Source organism: Marmota marmota, unplaced genomic scaffold, assembly GCF_001458135.2.
Source record: "Marmota marmota marmota unplaced genomic scaffold, marMar, whole genome shotgun sequence".
Classification (NCBI taxonomy): Eukaryota; Metazoa; Chordata; class Mammalia; order Rodentia; family Sciuridae; genus Marmota; species Marmota marmota.
The window spans coordinates 1,606,906-1,628,736 of record NW_026000057.1 but is presented as its reverse complement, the minus strand read 5'-3'; the positions used below and the strand labels follow the sequence as shown (position 1 = coordinate 1,628,736).

The window sequence follows — 21,831 nt, the reverse complement described above, 5'->3', positions numbered from 1 at the left end:
CCCCCGTTCATTTCCCTTTCTCCAATCCAATGGATTTCTATATTCCCCTCCACAACCTCCCTTGTTTTGGGTTACCATCCACAAATCAGAGAACATTCACCCCCCCCCTTTTTTTAAGTACGCATCTATTAAAGGTCTGTTACATGGGAAACTCATCTATGAAGTGATTTCACATAATTGGGCAAAACAGTCACAGTCCAGTCTAGCCTTCATGGTGCCTAAACTCAGTGAAGGAGACATTAAGTGATCAAATGACTATATATGATTGAAAGCTGTGATAAATGCTATTAAAGAAGTGCAAAGAAAAAGTATAGAATTCTATGGGAGAATATACAGGGAAAGAAAGGAAGAGTCCGGGGGATTGTGTAAACAGTGTACCTCTTTAGAAGATGACTTTTAAACTAAGGTCTAAATTGTGAGGATAAGGCAAATGGGACAACAATGAATAAAAAAATAATTAAAAATAGGAAGTAAGAAAAAATTGAAAGTAGGGTAGTGTGGTGGCTATAGCTCAATCACAGAAATAGAAGCTGGGTTGAGTATAGGAAGTAACCCAGTCCCACAAAGCCTTCATGTTCAGGTAAGGTGTCCCAGGCCCACCCTGCTTGGCCACTTCTTGCCCTTGGCAATTTTGTGTGATGTCACTTGTCTTCTTTTTTGATCTCCTGAATAGAGATGATTTCAAACCTGTCACCCCACTAGGCACTACCCTACTGCATCTCCTGGCAAAGTTGTACAGTAAAAAGAAAAACAAGAAAAATGGTGTAGCATGTTGTGTGTGTGTGTACACCTTTATTTCACATGGTACTTCCCAAAACTATTTTCAGAATTATATTAGAAATTATTTTGAAAGATTCTCTCTTGAAAATATGCATTTTTAAAAGGTTCCTTTTGCTCCTGAGACTGGTCTGCTATTAGGTAATGTGGCCTATTTCATGTCTATGCACATTAAACTGTATTAGATAATTTCCTAGAATCAAGATAATTCAAGTCAGGGAAAGAAAAATCTGTTTGCCTTGGTGGTTTAGCTTCTTCTAGCAGGGGGATTTTTCTTGACCTGAGTTATATACTTAATTGCTTCAAGCCCTAATTATATTTTGCATGTGAAAATATATCCTTAGGTCCCAATATAAAGGTCTGTAGTAAGAACTTAATAAATAAATTTTAATATCAGCTTACTCATATTGGTTTTCTTAAGTCAGACACAGAGTAAAATCACAAAAAAACTGTGTTTGCCTTTCAGCTAATCTGGCTCATATTTCTGTCCATCAAAAATGCTTTTTATTCTTGATTTATAAAATTCTCATAAGTTGGGCTCTTAAAAGAAGTCTTAAAGTAAGGCAAATGACCTGGGGGTATTGCCTACTTAAGTACTTTAAAGAATGGGTTGATATTGTATGAAATATGGAGATTTTGGTACTTTCAGCAAGGAAAGTCCTGAGAACCTAGAGTATTAAACTGACTTATGCTTATTCCAGAAGAGAGGATTTCAGTGTGCATATTAGAAGGGGCATCCACTTTCTTAGACCAATTCAATATCTTTCAGTTAAGTTAACTATTATTTCATAAGAAGAAAAATTCCCCAGGATTTGAAAACTTTGAAATCCAAAGCCTTGTTTTATTCCCAGGAAGACAAGAGACAGATGTCTTTTAATTACTACTCTTGCTTTTTGCCTCTCTACCAGCGATATGTCTCAAATTTGGAATCTAATTAGAAATCTTAATTGAAATGACTTTTACAAAAAGGAAAGAATAAGGATCAACATGGAAACATAAAAGTAGGGAGAAAAACACAAATGTAATATTCCAACCAAATTGAATAATCACCTCTCTGAAATTGAGTTGGCCTTTGGGGAACATGGTATTGGCTCCACATTGAAACTTGACTGTTTCCTCTTTCAAGAGGAATTTTTCAACCAAATGAAGAATCTTTCAATGTCTATACATTAATTTCAAATATTATATTTTTCTCACTGTAAAAACGATGTTTTTAATATTTTGAAGCCTGGGTTCAATGCCCAGCTCTCTGATTGATTCTCTGTGTGATCTTGGGTAGATTTTTTGCAACTATTTTCAAACTCCTAATATACCCATCTCTAAAACTGTGTTTTCAACATTTCTATCTTGTTTCTCTCTTGGTTTTACACACTGACTGGTATGTAAGAGCAGGTGTAGGTATATAATATTAAGTTCTAGAAAGGAAAGTAAAAGAAAAGAATATTAAGTTTGAGAATATATATTATTATATGTAGCACAGAATATTTCAAATAAAAATATTGGGAAAGTGCTTATTGGTCCTATACACTGGAGGCAAAGACTCAAAGGCCGTTTGATTCATCCTTTTATTCAAACTATTTCTTGTAGATGTTCTGGATCCTGCCATTCACATTGTAAAGTCTACTTAGAGGCAATATTACCTATTTCTGAGTTAAGTGCAGCCCTTTTCATGGTACCAGGTAGGATAGATGATCAATTACATTCTGACAGGTTGAATGAAGCCATGCACTAATGGGGCCAGGGCACACAGAACCCAGATTGCCCCATCTCCAGTTTATGAACACCAGGTCTCACATCAGAGCACGAGCATTTGCCTTCCTGTGGATTGTGTCCTTCATCCACTTCTTGCTGCTGCTCCATGCTCTCTGCTTCCATCAGATTCGCCCCTTTCCCAGTATTTGTGTACATTCCACAGGCTGAGCTTTGGGTCTTTGCTTGCATGCCCAATATTCTTCTTTTGCATTTTTCTTTTCTTCCCTATTGCCTTTCTCATTATTCTTTCCTTTTTTTGACAGCTCATTTTTCTCTCTTCTCCCTTTCTTTTATTTGTCCTCAATGTTTATATAAAAATGTCTTAAGTTCAGATCTGATATCATGTCTTCTGTGAAGCTGTCCTGCGCATCTCCTAGGAGACTATCTTGCTGCCTTTCCTTTGTGTTCTGGTTTATTTGTTTGCAGGCCCTGTCCTTGTTCCCTGTTGGTGAAAACTGAGTCTGAGGAAGCCAGGGAAAGCCAAGGCAAATAATGTGTGAACAGCTCTTACTTTTCATTCTCTGCTCCATCCTGCTTCCCTTTATGAGCAAAGGAGAGGGCCTCCAGCTCAGTTAGTGGCTTGCTTTCACACTGAAGTCTGCATTAGTAGTAGCATCCTACCCTTCAGGTCATGAGCACCAGCATGCAAAAGCTCTGGGCTGTAGTCACAATTGCCTGAGTCAAGATGGCTTTCTGGATGGGTCCTCAGAGTCAGGAGCCAGGCTGTATAGTCCAGTGGCCTGGGAGCCCTGGCTGCCAGGACACTGGCCTGCATCTCTCTCCCTGTGCCATGCCTTCACCTCTGAATCCCTCTCTGATTATTGGATGCACATATGATGTTGAGAACTACCCTCCACAGCAGCCCACTGGAGTGCTTCCCCACTCCCTGTCCCAACCCCTTGGGGGTGCCCCTTACTTACTAATGCATACAGAGATCAAACTGGAGTGGATCAGTTAAATCTTGGTGTTAGGGACTCTCCACTTCTTCACAGATGCGCCACCATTTCTTTTGCACGTTATCCTTCTTGACTCCCTTATTCAGTGGATTTCCATTTCCTCTTTTCATGTTCCTACATTTCTCTTCATTGAATTCACATCGTACTTCCCAGTCACCTGGTCATATTACTAATAGAATTAAATCAACCATGCTGTTATGTTTACTGACCATATCTAAAATATCATTGGTTTTTATTCACTCTGTGAAATTTTATGTAAGGTAAAATAAACACTTTTTGGTGTCATGGTCTTTGATTTTGACAAAGATACAATTAATTATGTAACCACTGTCACAATCAAGATTCAGAGCTCTTGCATTGGACCAGAAACTTTCCTCCCATTGTCCCTTTATGGTGAGCCTTTTCTGCAGACTGCAACCCCTAAGAATCCACTGATCTGTTTTTATCCTGGTAATTATGCCTTTTCCATTTATGCCATATAAATGGAATCATACAGTATAGAGCCTTCTGAGGTCACCCCCTTTCACCTATCCTATTGTGCTTGAAGTTTGCCCATGATGTTGTAGTTAACAGTGTTTATTCCTTTCTATTGCTAAGTAGTATTTCATCTTACAGATTTATCACTGTATGTGTGTGTGTACATGTACCATTTGTGGAGAGCACACTGGGGTTACTCCATGGTGTATAGAGCAGCAGTTTTCAGGCTGTGCCTAAACCTGACTTACTCCATTTTGTAATGCAATGGTTTGCCATATGCTGTTGCATTTTGAGTTTACATGCTGAGGTGGAATGACTTTCCACCTTGTTTGTACAAGTAAACAGCCACCATCTGCCTGGCTCAACCATAAGGCACAAACTGATAAATAAATTAATCTTACTAATAAAAACAACCACCTGTGAACTTATCAAATTAATCAGAAGCACATGAATACATGGTCTTTTCAAATTTATATCAGAAAAACCAGTTCAATAAGCCCATGAGCTTATTGAACTCAACAGAACACCAAATGAAGCAGTGCCCTCACTTGAGGTCCAAGAAAGTAGGAGGACCCCAAGACTGGACACGGCAGCATTCTGACCTATCTTCTGGTCATTCATTGCAAGCCTTGCCCAGGAAGATTGCCCCGGGACAAACCTCTGAATCTCTCTTCTTGAGCTTTAGCAGAGGGTGTGATTTCTCCTGTCTGTGACAAGGCCCATTCCAAGCTGACATCTCAAACTGACACTCCAATTGACACTGTGAAACTGCTCTCACCAGGGCCTTGGTCTAGAGTAAGTCCCTGTGCTTTGGCATCCCTGGCCCTAAACAGGTTCTTAATGCCTGGTTCTTAATCTTATCTGATGACCTGCAGTGACTCTGTACATTCATGTCTTCTAGGTGCCTGCTAAACCCCTGTGACTGCTTAACCATCCCTAGCTCTTCTCTATGTTTGTGTAAAGTGTGACTTGTGACTTGAGTGTTATAGATATTAGAAATTAAGGTTGGGATAAAAGAACCTGTGCTTCCCCAGCTGATGATTTCTAGGTGACACACAAGTATTCAGTGAACTGCCACTAATGAAAGTGGTGTAGCCTATGAACTTATTCTTGTTCAGTAAATTCTGACATTGTGGAAAGACACAAATGAGTTTGGTCTGTTAATGGCCTGGATGCTCATGACACCCTTTGAAGAGCCTTTGGGTTGTTTCAATTTTGTATTGATTTTAAAAAAAGGAAACACTACAAACATCCACATCCAGGGTCTTAGTTATCAAAAGCTGTATTTCTCTTGGGTAAAAATATAGGAGGTGAATTTCTGAGTCATATAGTAGGTACATGTGGGCCTTTGTAAGAAACTACCAGTCACTCTTCCAAAATGGCTGTGCTAATTTGCATTCCTAGTTGCAGTGTCTGAAAGAAACGATGATAGGTTCACATTTTGACCACAGATTGTTATTGTTAGTCTTCTAAAATGTATTTAGGACTGTTCCAGCAGTGTGTAGTGATGGTTCTTCATACTGTTAATTTGCATTTTCCTGGTGATCCATGAGGCAGTGTTTTTTCATGTGCTTATTTACCATAATTTATCTTACACATATATATCTTCTTTGATAAAATGTCTACTCAAATCATTTGCCCATTTTTTTTAGTGCATTGCTTCTTTCTTTCTTTTTTTCTTTCTTTCTTTCTTTCTTTTAAATAGAGTTTGAGACATCTTTAAATGTTGTATTGGAATTCTTACCCACATAAAAACTGTGCAAATATTTTCTCCCAAGGTGCGGCTTGTCTTCCTATTCCCTTAGTATCATTCACAGAGTCAAAAGTTTTTAATTTACATGAAATCAACTTACTAATCATTTCCTTTTATGGATTATAACTTATGTGTTATATTAGGAAATGTTTATGGTAGGGTATGTAGCTCAGTTCTACAGCCTGTGTTTAGGATGTTTCAATCCCCCAACACCAAAAGAAAAAAAAAGAAAAAGAAATCTTTGCCAAGATCAATAATGTCTTCTCCTATGTTTTTTTCTAATACATTTATAGTTTTAGATTTTATAATTGGATGATCAATATTAAGTTAATTGTACGATTAGAAGGTTCAAGGTGTATTCTTATTTTTTAATTTTATTTTTTGTATCTGATTGTTATAATGTTAAAAAAATTATTAGCATCTTTCCGACAATTAACAGACCATTTATGTATATATTATATTGTTCTGTATCTGTTCTTTTTCTAAAGTTTTATTTAAAAAAAAACTAGGTGATGTGAATCCTTCAATTATTTTTTCTGCTTTATCAACAGTATTTTGGCTATTCTACTTCTTTTTTTTAGATATAAATTTTAAAATTAAATTCTTATTGACATCTACAAAAATCTTGTTTGGATTTTGATTGTAATTATTCTGAATCTACAGATAGGTTTGCAGAAATTTGACATTGTTACAATGAGTTTTCTAATTCATGAACATAATATACCTCTACATTTAAATAGATTCACTTAAACAGATATTATTTCATATCTTCCATCAGTGTTTTTAGATTAGCGCACACATAGATTCTTTCCATATTCTATTTATTCCTATAATGTGATTTTTTTTGGTTCTATGATAGATGGCTCATTTTTTGAAATTTATTTTCTAATTTTTTCATTGTTAGTTTATAGACATAAAATTGATTTTCATATGTTGATTTTTGTATTATGTAACTGATAAACTCACTTTTTAAACATCTTCATTGGAATATAGTTTATATATCATACAATTGAGCCATTTAAGTTGTACAATTAAATACTTTTTTTGTATTTACAGAGTTATACATTCAGCAGTATAATATGGGTTCATTTTCATTTTCTCAAAAAGAAACCCTGCATCCTTAAGCCATTTCCTTAATTTCCCACCAACCTCTCCAACCCTAGTCAACTACTAATCTACTTTCTATCTCTATAGATTTGTGTTCTCTGGACATTTCTTATAAGCATAATCACACAATTTGGATACTTTCACTTAGCTTAATGTTATCAAGGTTCATCCATGTTGCCACACGTACTGGTGCTTCATTTTCCCCTTAGCTTCATCAATATATTGTTGACAATTCAAAAAATGTATAGTACATTTACTTAATATCCCTAGTTGTTTTTTGTAGCAATTTTGGGGGAATTTCTATGTAAATAGTCATGTTGTCAACAAATAGAAACAGCTTAATTTGTTTCTTTTCATATATACTTTATTTTTCATGTGTTATTGCATAGGCATCATACATCTGATATAATGTTGCAGAGGAGAGATGAGAATAGATATCCTTGTCTTATTCCTAATTTTAGAAACAAAGACTCAAGGCTTTTATCATTCTGTATGTTCATTTTCAGATGAAGGAACTTCTATCTCTAAATTGCTGAGGGATTTTTTTAGGGATTAGACTTTAAATATTTTGTATGTTGAATTTTGTTAAGTGTATTTCTTGCATTATTGGAATGATCATATGTTTTCTTTTGTAGTCTGTTAGAATAATAAGTTGTATTGATTGATATTTGAATGTTGATCCAGTATTGTGTTCTGGGGATAAACTCTTCTTGGATATATTTCCTTTTTTATATATTTTTGGATTACATTTTCTAATGGTTCAAACTTGGTTGCTGATTGTTTTGGTTATCTATGTTCAAAAAGAAATTTTATCTATATTTTTATAGTGTCTTCAGTTTCATTTCAGATAATTCAATTTTCATAAAACAAGTTGGAAATATTCCCTCTTCTCCTGTTTTCTGGAATAGTTTACATTATTTATAAAATTTGTTTTTCAAATTTTTGGTGCAAATTTTCAAAGCCGATAGTGTTCTTTATATATTTTAACTATGAATTCAGTTTCAGTAGGATTAGGCACAGGATTAGTCAGGTTATCTAGGGTTCTTTTCAATAAAATTGGCTTATCTCATTAATAAATTGATAAATTTTATTTAGTTTATAGTTATCATTATAATATTATCATATTTCCTTTTTATCATGATTTATCATGATGTCCCCTTTCTGTTTCTGACATGGAAATCTTGCTTTCCCTGATCATGTGGGTAGAGGTTTATCAATTTTATTAATCTTTTCAAAGAATCAACTTTTTTAAAATTGATTTTCTCTATTGCTTTAATTTTCATTTGCACTATTTTTTTTAAATTTTAACTACTCCCTTTCTACTGTCTGATTTTAGTTTAATGTACTCTTTCTAATTTTCTATGATGGAAGCTTAAATTATTTATTCACAACTTCTTTTCTAATATAAACACCCTGTATTTTCCTGTAAGCACTACTATAGCTGGAGCCTATAAATATGATATAGGAGTATGTTGCCTAGTTCTGAAAAATTTGTTCTCTCCAAATATTGTTCTGCTATTTAATACTAGTTTAATACCATTATGATTTGGGAATATACTTCATTGGGATTTCATCATTTTAAATTTTTCATAATTTGTTTTATAATCCATGTCAAAATTTGAAACTTTCCTCAGATCAAAACCATGAGGAAAACAGAGAAAAATGAAATATTCACCCTTATATGGTTTTCTTCTCTAAATTTCAATTCCTTCCAAAATATTTCCTGCTTTTTATTCTCAGAATTTTTAGGCAGCATGCTTTTTTATAGATACCCCCAGTCAGCAGGAGATGCAGTCTTTAGTTGCTTTGGTTTATCTTGGCCAGAAATGGCATGCCAAAACTTTGTGTATATCAATGTATTTAATCCCTCTCAATTTATTAGATGGGAATTAGCATTTTCATAATTTATGATGAAGTATCCATGTTTGCATGAGTTGCCCAACATCCCAGAGTGAGTGGAAAGGCCTAGGCAGGCTGGTTCACACTTGGTCTCTTACCACTTGCTACCTTGCTTTTGGTGAATTACTATGATGATAAGCATCAAGTGAGAAGGATTAGGATATGCATGTTAGAATAATACACCATTAAAGGATAAAAAGACCTCAGAACAGCAAGAAGAAATAGCCAAATAAAGGCAAGTTTATAATTTGACATGAATGAAAAAAAGCCAGTGAATAAATTCTTCTAGTATTTTCATAAGAGAAAGAGCCACGGAATTTTATATGATAAAAAGTGCAAGGGGGGGAGTGGTCTAGAGGGAGGGGCAGAACAGGCTATGATATTGGTTATACTGAATATGGATGGAAAACCTAGTAGTCTGCCAAGGTCAGAATTCAAAAGGAAACTTTTCTATTTACAATAGTACACTATGTATAGTAGGCACTCAATAAATGCATATACCATGAAGTATGGTTATGGCATTTCTTTTCCTCACCTCCCCTTACACATAGGATCAGAGAAATCCTAAAAGTTGGAGATCTTTCACCAGAGACAGCAAAGGTGGAAGAGATAGTAGGAAAGCCTACTCATGTTGTTTTGGTCACTATTCAGGCATACATTAATGACATACTTTGGCATTATATTTGAGTTCATAGTCCCCGAATGTCTCAGTGACATTCCTTCATGTGAGATCACAGTAGATTAACCTGTGTTATGGAGAGGATTTGCTACATCTGTCCCCAGTTTTCTCTAGTTCCATGAGAGAAACGCTGGAGGAATTGCAGGTGGTGCAGTATTCTGGAACTTTGCTGTTCATCCTGGTTCTTTTTGTAGATATTTTACCCAGTTTGTGTTCAGCAATTGAATTTTCCTTTTTTTTTTTTTTTTTTTTGCATCATGCATTGTTTGCTCTTATTCTCATTGTGGTGCAGTTGTACTCAATAAATCTCTTAAGGTGGAATATGTCATTGGGTACCTCTCAGAGAACAAGGAAACTTTGTGGTGAGGAATTTGAGATGCATTATCTGTATTCAGTAGGCAATGGGAATGAGAGAACTTAGTTATGCCATTTTATATTCTTTGTGGATAACCCGGGGCATTCTGTGAACTTCTCTAGAGAGCTAAAGTGAAATTATAATAATCATATATATACATTTATTCTTGCCTGTCATAATAAAAAGCAGAAGATAAAATTTTAATTAAATTCGTTATCTGTTCTTACTTTGAAATTTTAAATTTCAAAAGAAAATGGGTGATTCATCATCAGAAACTACAGATAATTTAGTCAATACTAATTTGAACCTGAACTATATCATCATAAGCAATTCAATCAGCTCTGTGAATTAATAACATCTGATGATGTCTGTATTAGTCATGTCCTGAGGATATAATCAAAGCTTCAATTTTAGTTTTACTCTCACACATGAAATTTAACTGGCCTTGGATATATATGTGGGACTGTGTTCATAAGGATTTGGAAACATCTGCCTCTGCTCAGGCCACAATTCTGCAGTCTTCTTTAATGTGTGTGAAATAAAAATCAACTTCCAACCAAATTACACTTTTCCCTGTACATCTCTGCTTCTCAATGTGGGCTGGAGATAGGCTATAAAGAGACCTTATATTTGGTACAGGCAGTTTGTTTGAAAACAAGAATCAGGAAAAGAAAACCCTGCCACAGGAATATGGAAAATAAACTGCTATCCTTTACTTAAATTTCTTCAAAAGATGACACAAGAAGGCATTCAAAAATCTATAAGCATCCCAGACACTACTCCATAATCCTTAGGTTCTGTGTGATAACAGTGTTTTAATAACTATATTTGGGGTTCCAGGTTGTATGAAGTTTTGATAAATAAGCAAAATCCAATGTGACCCATGAAGTATTTAGAGAAGAAAAAATTTCCATGAAATTTTAGTCTTTTCTGGAACTTCCAATGGAAGTTCCTGTCCTTTGAAATGACGTTTGAGAGGGAGTCAAGAGGCTCATGCCCTCAACACCTCAGAAGACACCTGCTGTCTGATCCCTTGTGTGGCCCTGGCTAGCCGTGTCCACTTCTGGCCACCTGGGGATCTTTGTGCTCTCATATCTTATGTGAGAATGGCCCCTAGTTTCTTGAAGGCTCTTCAATTTTATGTTCTGTCGTAATATTTTATTCCTGTATCTGAAAGAGTGGTGGTAGGTGGACATATTTAACCTTTTTCTAAGAGAAAGTTGAGGTTAAACCCAGCATGTGTTCACATCTGTACCCTGTCATTATTTGGGTTGCTTTTTTACTTTTGCTGTTAGAAACAGAACAAAATAGAAATAGTCTGATGGCTGACTCCCTCTATTCCCCAAATTATGCTCCCCTTCAGGACATCAGGTTACTGTTAGATACTGTTTAAATTCTGATGCCTTCTGAGTTCTTGGGATTAAGGCTGCCTTGTCATAGATTGATGGAGCCTCCCTCTTTTGCTTTGTATATTGGAGACTGTGTTAGTGCTTTATCACTAAGACAAAATACCTGAGATAATTAACTCATAAAGAGGAAAGGTTTATTTTAGCTCATGGCTTTCCAGTTCATGATCGGTGGACCCATGAGATCTCTCTGGAGGTGCTGAATTGCTACAGCAAGGAGCATGTGATAGAGCAAAACTGCTCACTTCGTGGCCAGAAAGCAAGAGAGGAAGAGGCTGGAGTCTTGGAGTCCCCTCCAGAGGGACCCCCCCTAGTGTTTGAAGGATCTTCCCCAGGCCCCACCTCTCAAAGATTGCACCACCTTCTGATAGCACCACCTGGACATCATGTTGTTAATCCATGAGCCTTTGGGAGACATTCAAGATCCAAACTACAGCAAAGACCCAAATTATTCTTATCCTAATTAGAAATAAGTAACAGGCTGACCTTCAATTTACAATGAACCAAATATACAGTTCTGTTGGTAGAGTGGCGGCCTCTGCACTGCTGTATTATATGCTGTGCTTCTAAGTCAAGATTATGCTGGTTTCAGTGATCACCAATCACCCATTATGCTTGGGGATTATTTCTCAACTGGAATTATGATCTCCAAAAGGGGACCTGCGATTCAAAGTATTAAAACAAATGACAATAATATCCTTTTCTTAAGTAAGTAGAATGCTGGCTCTGGAGAATGGGGGATATTCCATCACTAGATTCTATTTTCAAACTTCAGTGATTTTAAATTTTTCTTCTTGATTTTTCTCATGCTGACTTGTCCACTGAAAATATATTTACACCAGGTCCCAATAAAAGAACCAGAAATGAGTATGCTTCAAATGGACAGGATATTATGAATAGAATCATAAAAGTATCGTGTCCTGTTTTTCTTTTTCCTGCCTCAGGATTGTGGTATTGGCATTAAGTGTTATACAAGAAGATATAGATTTTTTCCAGAAGTTTATATTCTTGATACATTTTTTAATAAGTTCACTAATTATTGTATAGTTGTATATATTTAAGGAGTATAGTGTAATAATTTGATGTACATATACTGTAATGATCAAATCAAAGTAGCTGACATTTCAATATCCTAAAACATTTAAAACCCTTTTTTAGTAGATATTTAATAATTGTACATACTTGGGGGGTACAGTGTGATATTCTAATGCATGTATGTATACAAGGTATACTGATGAAATCAGAGTAAAATAATGTTTCATCTCTTAAGAAAAACTTAAATAAAACAGAAAATATAAGGTAAGCTTCTTCTAGTCCTCTCTCCTGTCAATCTCTACCACTCTGCCTTAAGATCTTTCTTAAGGGATAATAAAAAGTTGAAAAAAAAAAACTTGTTTTATTTAGCGTTACATCTCAGTCACCAAAATACTGAAAAGAACAACTCAGGAGGGAAAGTCTATTTGGGACTTACAGTTTCAGAGATCTCAGACCACAGATGGCCAACTCCATGGCTCTGGGGGCAGGGAGAGGCAGCACATGATGCAGGAAGGGCCCCGCAGAGGAAAGCTGTTCAGTTCATGGTGGGGTCAGAAAGTAGAGTGGTATTAAAATGTAGGTGCTACAGGGAAGAGGAACTCTCTCAGGGCATGCCCTAGTGACTCACTTCCTCCAGCCATGCCCTACCAGCCTACGGGTACCAATTAGTCCATCCATTCAAACTAGGATGGGCTGATTAGATTTAATGTCTAAAAATTCAATCATGTATCTCTGAATATTCCTGCAGAAAGATAGGAGCTATTGGGGGACACTTAATATCAAATCCATAACAATATTTGAATGTTAAAATTAAAAACTGGGTGGCAGATAGAATAGGGAAGTGCTCTGTAGAGACCCGAGTTCACAGCCCAGTTTATCAACTTCTAAGTGGGTCCTGTAATAAATTACCTTTTAAACTTTAGTTTTTTAGTTTCAACCTGTAAAGTTGTAGTTATTTTATAAATTTGTTGCAAAGATTAATACAAAGTGATAGAACAGCTTGGCCCATAAACATCAAAACTTGGATTAGATGAAATGAATTTTAAACACAGCAGTAGAGAGAGAATTCTGTGGTGAATATGGGTAGATATTAGTAGAGACTCCTTTGATTTGGTATTTCCAAAGAAAGGGAAGTGCAACCTGTAGTCATTTGTATTTTAGGGAATTGATTCTATTTCTTGTCTCACTCTGCTTTCCCCTCCCTCTTTCACAATAGTTTTAATTACTCCCTCTTTCACAATAGTTTTAATTACTCTGTGCCTAAAACCCACAGTCCAGTTTTTCCCCCTTGTGGGTGACTGGATGCTAGATAGTCCTGCTTTGATGACATTAAGGCATTAGTTCTTATTGTGAGCTGCTGCATAGCCCCAATCCCAACACATTCTAAAATTTTGCCATAGAAGTACTTTGATCTGTCCTTGCCAAGGGTCAAGTGGACTACCAAGAGTCCGGCTGCAGAGCCGAGGCTGGGAAATGCAAAGATGAAAGGGAGTAAAATCTAGCAACAGAATTTAGGCTGAGCCAGGGATGGTCTACAGCAAGACTCCATCAGAAAGGGGACAACTTTTAGGACAGTGAAAGGGTAGCCAATAATTAAGGTCCCAAGAGAGAAGTGAGGTTATGTGTCCCTGGCCATTGCTGATGGTAAGACATGAACCAATGGCTAGAGTGACTGAAGCCCAGACTATGGTCCATGATCTCTTGGCATCACTCTAGAAATGTAGTTAAGGACATGGATTTTAGCCTACCGTGGCTTTTTATCCAGCAGTACTCCCTGTTCACCTCTTCCAGTTTATGAGTCTGGAATCTGGGTGATTGTCTATGCTTTATTGTGGTGCTTCTGAAGATTAAGTGTGCGTAGGAATCACCTTTGCTAAAATGAATGTTCTAATTTAGTAGATTGGGATGGGACTCAGGTTCTGTATTTCTATCAAGTTTCTAGTGAATGCAAATGCTGCTGATAAAATACCCATCTTCTAAGTGGAAAACTGTTGCTGTTTGGTCTTTTTGGATCTATGAATCTTTTTTTTTTTTTTATGTGTTTTCTGTCGATGGTGCTTCCTCAAAGTAAAAACGAAGAGGATATCATGGACTAGTTGCTCTGCGAGACTTTGTTTGAACTGGTTGCTTTCAAACTTTTTGATCAAATTAGAGTCCTAACAATTTTCATCTTTATTCTTCCATAACAAAACAGGTCTTCGCTGAATTTAAGACGGGTGGCAAAAACATACTGATAACATGCTACTCAGCTTTATGTTATTTTAATAAAGTACCCGACATAAAACAATTAGAAGGAAGAAGGGTTTACTTTAGTTCCGTGTCAGAGCTTTCAGTCCATGATCACTTGGCCTTATTGCCTTTGGGCTGGTACATCACGGTGGTGAGCATGTGGTGGAGGGAGCTGCTCACCTCATAGTGGGGGGAAGAGAGACTGAGGAAAGGGCAGGGTCCCAATCCCCTTGGGGGCACAGCCCCAGGGAATTGACTTCCTTCTACTGGGCCCTGCCTTTTAAAGGTTCACCACAACTCAACAGGTGCCACAGGACTGCAATCAACCCTTTACCCATGAGACTTTTGGGAACATTCAAAATCCAAACTGTAGCAGATGGGTTGGAGAATTCAGTTGTAACTGATTTTTCTGTGAAGAAGCATTCCCCATGCTGTTCATTCTCTGGTCTGACAGGGGTTTTCCTCTGCCGGGTTAGGTCACTCCACCCGCTCAAGAACCCAGGAGTATCCTTAATCTTTAAATACACTCTTGGTTGTTTCTTCAGGTAAAATATAGAATTTGACAATTTATGCCATTTTCCTCTAAGTGAGCCTTTTTTTCTGGAAACTTTTTTTAAACTCCATTATTGCTTTTGAATGATGTCATATCAGAAGAAATTCAAACTACTGAGCACAAGGGACCTAGTTGCAAAACGGAATCTAGTTGTTCTACACTCGTGGTTGCCTCCAAAGTAGCCTGATATTTTCCAGGAGGGGAAAGGAGAAGGCAGAAGCAAAATTCCATCTGAATCATGTCCCTGGTCCTACCTATGCTTGGCACTATTTAGTATTTGGCTGATCCTTATAAGCCCTGTCTATCTTCAGTCTGCAAATACCGGGTATTTGGAAAGCTTTAGGAGTAATTTAGTATTTTTTTGCTAGGTGAGGTCTCTGTCACTGAGCTACACCTCCAGACTGTTTTATGTGGTTTACCAAAATGAATGAAGTTTTGAGACACTGCTGAGAAGTGAGAAAATTTAGCATTTTTTAGCTATTCAAAGATGATATCATCAGCACAACAGAGACTTGCTATGGTGTTTCATTTTGAGATGATGGAAAAAGAACAACTCATTCAGCACTTCACGTAAGAGCGCAGTTTGGAAACCTTAGCCAAAGTCACAGGTAGGTCGCATCCTCTAGCCTCCAGCACACCCTGCCTGGACCTCAGCCTGCTTGGGCCAAGAAGCATCTTTACCAGAAGTCTATTTAGAATGGCTCATCATGTAAACACCTCCCTGTCATTCCAGGGTACCCCCAGAACCAAGTGCCTTCTGTCTTTATCTTTGCCTACCACACCAGCCCCTTTCACTGTGGGCTAAGTTGGCCATGATTCAATCTATACCTTAACATCTCACTTTCAAAATATTGCATTAAGTCCATAACATCTGTTTCTTCTTTTCTACTTTCTGCTTCTTTAGAGAAAATTTCCTCTTTTTCTGTCTTAATGGAACCTGGCTTTTCTGTGAGGCCCTGCTTCCCTGTTTCCTAATCTAATGTGGACAAGGCACCCACCACAGAGTGTGGAGACAGGCTTATCATTTTTTAATGTCACAAGAGGCCCCTTGAATTGCTGTGACCTCATTTAAGATCACAGTTGCCTGGCTATACCACACTTCCATTCCCATTTATTGCATTTATTCTCCAAACTTTTAGTCTCTCCAGACTTTTCTGTGATGTGCATGTGATGTCTTTTCTTGGTCTCCATGTTGTTTCTACTGTACTTCTGATTTCAATTTCCATGGAATTCACTTTTGATTCATCATTTCTTTGCCTTACTGATTCTGCTTACTACCAGCCCTGCTCTTTCAGCTCTGATGTGTCCCGTGGCTGTTTCCTGAACTTCTCCTTACTTAGAGTTGAATACTTCTCTCATCTCCCAAATATAATGCCATTCCCTTTTAATGACTTCTCTGCTTAGCCAACAGGACCTTCAGTCTCTCTATCAGTACCACATTTTTGACTTCACCTTTTCCTCCCTAAAATGGCAGGCAAAAATCCTAACACGGTGCCATCCAGACTGTCCTAGTTCACCAGGCTGCTGAGAACCACTGGAAAAAGCCACATCGCAGACTAAGATCCTGCAGATCTATGGTCTCTATCCCCAGCTATTCCCACAGAGCTGCCCCTGTATGAGCTTCTTTGTTCCAGTGCTCAAGGCCGGTTCAAAACTCCATTGCTCTTCTCAGAGCTCCTACGCACTTCTTCATTATTTCCTCTCGACACAGGATATTGCTTGTTTTAGCTTATGAAACTCATTGTTTCAGTCAACCTTTTCACTTTTGTGACCAAAAAAAAAAACCTGACAAGAACAACTAGAGGAGGAAAGGTTTATTTGGAAGCTCACAGTGTCAGAGGTCTCAGTCCATAGATGGCCAACTCCTTTGCTCTGGGCCAGGGGAGAGGCAGGACATCATGTCAAAAGGGCATGGAGAGGAAAAGCCGCTGGAAACAAGGAGAGAGAGGGAGAAAGAGGGAGAGAGGTGTGTGTGGGAGAGAGAGAGAGAGAGAGAGAGAGAGAGAGAAACAGAGATAGACGTCTCTCACCAAGGACAAAATGCATACTCCAAAGACATATCCCCAATGATCCACCTCTTCCAGCCATACCCTACTGCCTACAATTATGACCCAGTAACTCCCTATCAGAGGAGTGGAAATAAATTATTTAATTTCCAAATATTTGGGAACTTTCTAGAGTAATGTCTAGTTTAATTCCATGGTGGAAAGAAAATATTTATTATTCATGCAGTTATTAGGTTAAGGCTCTCAAAATCCAGTAATTTCACCTCTAAACTTTCTTGCATTGTCTCACATTTGAGCTTTTGAGGGACAATTAATATCTAAACCATAACACTCATAATGAATATTTAGGACATAAAATATATAGAGAAAATATATGATGTTATATTTCTAATACCCAGTTTAAAGTGTAAAACTTTCTCAGCACAGTTGAAGACCACGCTGTTCCCTTTCCAGTCACATCCCCAGTGCCCATTTTCCTCTAGGCATTCAGATTCTAACTTCAGTGTTCAACCTGAATTTCCCTGTAAATGGTACCTTATGTGTATGGTGCATATAATACAGAACTCCGGAGTGTTGCTTTACACATTTTAGATTTTTCTATAAATGCCATCATGGTTTGCTCTGTCTTCTACTCATTATTTCGGAGCTTTTCTCAATGGTTTTTGAAGGTTACCTATATTGCTAATACAAATGAAGATTCATTTATTCTCACTGCTGCACAAAACAAATAAACCGTAATATATTTACCTACTTTTTTGTTGACGAAAGCCTATTTTCAACATTTCATTATTAAAACTTGATTAGTTCTAAACATCCTCCTAATCCTTTCCTGATATATATTTCTAAGAGTTTCTCTAGAACATAATGCTTGGAAGTCAATTGCTTTTCAACTTTATTGGATATTAACAAATTATTTTCTAATACTGCTGGAGCTCCATCGGTGTTTAAAAATTTATATTACTCTAAATCCTCATCAATATTTGAGGTTTTAAGACTAAAAGTTTTATTTATTGATGAATATGTGATTATATATCATTTGATTTTTGTTTACATTTCTGTTTGCAAATGAAATTAAAAAAACCTTTTAAAATGTGCCCACCAAAAACTAAAAAATAAATATTAAAAAAATGTTTCTTGGCAATTTATGTTTAATATTTTTTAATTACTTGTTTACATATTTTGAAAACCTTTTTTCCTATTGGGTTGTTTTGCCCTGTTTACTTGTTTGTTAACATTTTTAATATGTTCTAGAAATGAACTTCATCAGTTGTATTTATTACACATTATTTTCTTTTGTCTGCTTATCTTAGACTTGATTTGCATTTTTTGCTTCTGAAGTATAAGCTTAGATCATTATATCAAGAATTTTTTTTCTATTATGTGCATATAATACTATGGATTTTCCTCCATGAATATTTTGATATGTACTAAAATGATTTTATTTTGATCAGATATATGTGAAGTTTCCATGTGACTTCCTTTTTGATTCGTGAGTTCTTTGGAAATACATTATTTAATTTCTAAATATTTGGGAACTTTGTAGACATCTTTTAGTGAGTAATTTCTAGTTTAATTCCATGATGGTAAGAAAATATTATTTGTTGAGGAGAATTCAAGATGGCAGATTAGAAGAAGCCTGAATCTTAGACACTCTGTGACTCAAGGTTCAAGCTATAGGAGTACTGCTTCTCAGAGAGGTGGGTGAAAGAGGCTTTTCATAATATTTGATATTGGACAGTCAGAGCATGTTAGAGACTCAGAATACAGTGGACAGACAGATTTAGTATAGAACAACCTGAGTTCAGAAAAGCAGCCTGAAATTAGAGGCTGCACTGTGAAGTGGTGCTTGAAAAGTGCTCTGTTTAGGGGCTGGGGATGTGGCTCAAGCGGTAGCGTGCTCGCCTGGCATGTGTGCGGCCAGGTTCCATCCTCAGCACCACATACAAACAAAGATGTTGTGTCTGCCGAAAACTAAAAAATAAATATATATATATATATAAAAAAAGAAAAGTGCTCTGTTTCTCTGAGCCCTTGGAGAGCTGATGTGGACCCTTCTTTACGTGGCCATGCTGTCCTGGCAAGTGTCTACCATGTGGTCTAGGGTGTATCTAGCAGAACATGAAAGAAACAGGCATTGTACCAGGAGGATTGCAGCTGGATAACTAAAGGAGGTCCCAACTTGCTTCTCCTTTGAGTCTGATGACTCACATAACCAGCTGAATCAGGTAAGGAATCTGAATAAGTGAGTATGAAGATACTCAGGGACTAATACTGGGAAGACTCTTCCTGGGAACAGGATTGGCTCCCCTGCCCCACAAGTGGAATTCTTAGAAGGCTCTTGAGATCCAGACTCTTGCCACACAGATCAGCAACTGCTGTCCCATAGGGAGATTAGACCCTTTTTGATTCCTGAGTTATTTGAGGCCAGATTAGACCTAAATCCCAGAATTTGGGTCTCCGTCCATACAGCTCTGCAGTGGCCCCACCCTGGAAGTGTTTTAGTCTGGTCTGTATGGACAAAACTGCAACTGATAGTACTTCCTACTCCATCCTACCTCCTACTGGTGAGAAGGGAAGCTGAGAGCTGTTTCAATCAGCTTCAGTCTTAGGCCACTGGGGCTGGCAGCTTGGTGAGCAACACCCCCAGCCCCAGGCCTGCCAGTACATAGCCCAAGAAGAAACAAAAAGGAGAATAGTTGAGCATGGGCCTGGACTGTCCATTTCTGTCATTTCTGACCCCTTTAGTGGAGATGATTTCTTCATTTTTTATTAAAGAATATATTTTCCTTTTATTTATCTTTTATTTATTTGGTGATTTGATGTTCTTACCATGCTTATTGGTTCATCAACTATGAACATATACATGTTTCTTTTTTTTTTCCTTCCTCGTTTTTATCATATGTAGTTATTTGTACTCGCCTCATCTTTTGAGGGTTAGGGTTTGGGGTTTGTTTATTTAGAATTTGTTTTATTTTCATTTGTTTCTCTTTTTCTATTTGTTTGTTTCTCCTGCTAACCACCAAATTCTCTTTTTTTGAACTTTCACTCTACTTTGTTTTTCCTGTTTTAATCTCCTCCTTTCTTAGAACCATCACTTGCTTTATCTCTTCTGCATTCTCTCTGTGTACCAGGGATTGAATCCAGGGGCACTTAACCACTGAACCACATTTCCCCTCATTTTTTTTTTCGGAGACAGGGTTTCACTAAGTTGCTTAGGGGCTTGATAAGTTGCTGAGGCTGGTCTCAAGCTTGTGATCCTCCTTTGTTAGCCTCCTGAGCCATCAGAATTCCAGGTGTACGCCACCAAACCCTGTTCTCTGTGCACTTTTAAAAAACGGAATGGATAGACTCTTCAGGGAAGTAATAAACAAAAATTTTTCAAACCTTGATAATGAGGTGGACATCCAGATGCAGGATGTTTTAAAAAACCAGAATAGACAATTTCAAAAAAGAACCCCATGATGCATTATTAAAGAAAATGTACTTGCTACAATTTTATTTATTTTAATTTTGTTAAGGTTTGCTCTGTGACCCAGAATTTAATGTTTCATAGTGAATATTCCATGTGCACTCTGAAAAAAAATGTGCATTCCGTTTTAGGTAGATTATTTTATAAATGAGGATTGTGTGACTCTTCTGTGTCCTCACTTTTTTTTTTTTTCTGTACAAGGGATTGAACTCAGGAGCACCGAACCACTGTACTACATCCCCAGCCCTATTTTGTATTTTATTTAGAGACAGGGTCTCACTGAGTTGTTTAGCACCTAGCTTTTGCTGAGGCTGGCTTTGAACTCACAATCCTCCTACCTCAGCCTCCAGAGCCACTGGGATTACAGGCATGCGCCACTGTGCCTGGCCCTCACTTAGCACTTAGAGTTTATATATTCATATATTCGTTCTGTCAGTTGCTAGGAAAGGAATGTTGGTGGCCCCAGGTATAACTGTGGATTGGTTGACGTCTTCTATCAATCCTGTCAGTTTTTGTTTTGTGTATTATGATGCTCTGTTGTTAGATTCTTACACATTTAGGTTTATTTTATCTTTCGGGTGAATTAACCATTTTGTAATTATCATGCCCCTGCTAATATTTCTTGATGGGAAATCAATATTCAAAATCAACAATCAAAATCTGGCACTACTGTAGCCACTCCAGCTTTCTTCTGACTGCCCTTTGCGTTATATATATTCTTCCATCCCTTTGTTTCTATCCCATCTGTGTTATCATATTGACATACAATGCAGAGCACATAGCAAATCATACTGTTTTTATCCAAGCTGATAATCTCCACTTTCTAATTGGGGTATGTGTGTTTATGTGCATGCATGTGTGTGAAGACTGTATTTAATATAATTTTTGATATAGTTGGATTAAAAATATTCTGGTAGTTGATTTCTAGTTATTCTATCCATTCTTGTTCTTTTTCCTTGCTTGTAGATGAATTGTAGATTTCTTTATTCCATTCTCTCTGCATTATTAGCTTATTATATTTTTGAGGTCAATTGTGGCTAACCTAGGTTACCACATATATTGTAAATTAGTCACAGTTTAAATACATTAGTGGCATAATTGTACACTATATTTGTAGTACAAGACTATATAATATACTCATTGTTTCTTCCTCCCATGCCTTTTGCTATTTGCATTATCTATTTTCATTTGTATGTCATAAGCACCCAATATTTTGCTACTACTTTTGTGCTAGCTAGTGGTTGGCCAACTGTGGCCCACAGGTCAAATCCAAAATGCTGGTGAGCTTTGTAACCAAAGTTTATGGTAACAAGGCCACGCTTGTTGGTTAGGTATCACCAGTGGCTGCCTTAACCTGAGTTGAAATGGTGTGACAGCT

The 21,831-nt window shown here is 37.0% G+C and overlaps 1 protein-coding gene across 2 annotated transcripts in view; it reads left to right on the top strand.

Moving 5' to 3' along the window:
- Inpp4b (inositol polyphosphate-4-phosphatase type II B) overlaps positions 1–21,831 on the top strand; it is a 729,464-nt gene that overhangs the window by 356,436 nt on the left and 351,197 nt on the right. The gene's annotated exons all lie outside the window — the stretch shown is intronic.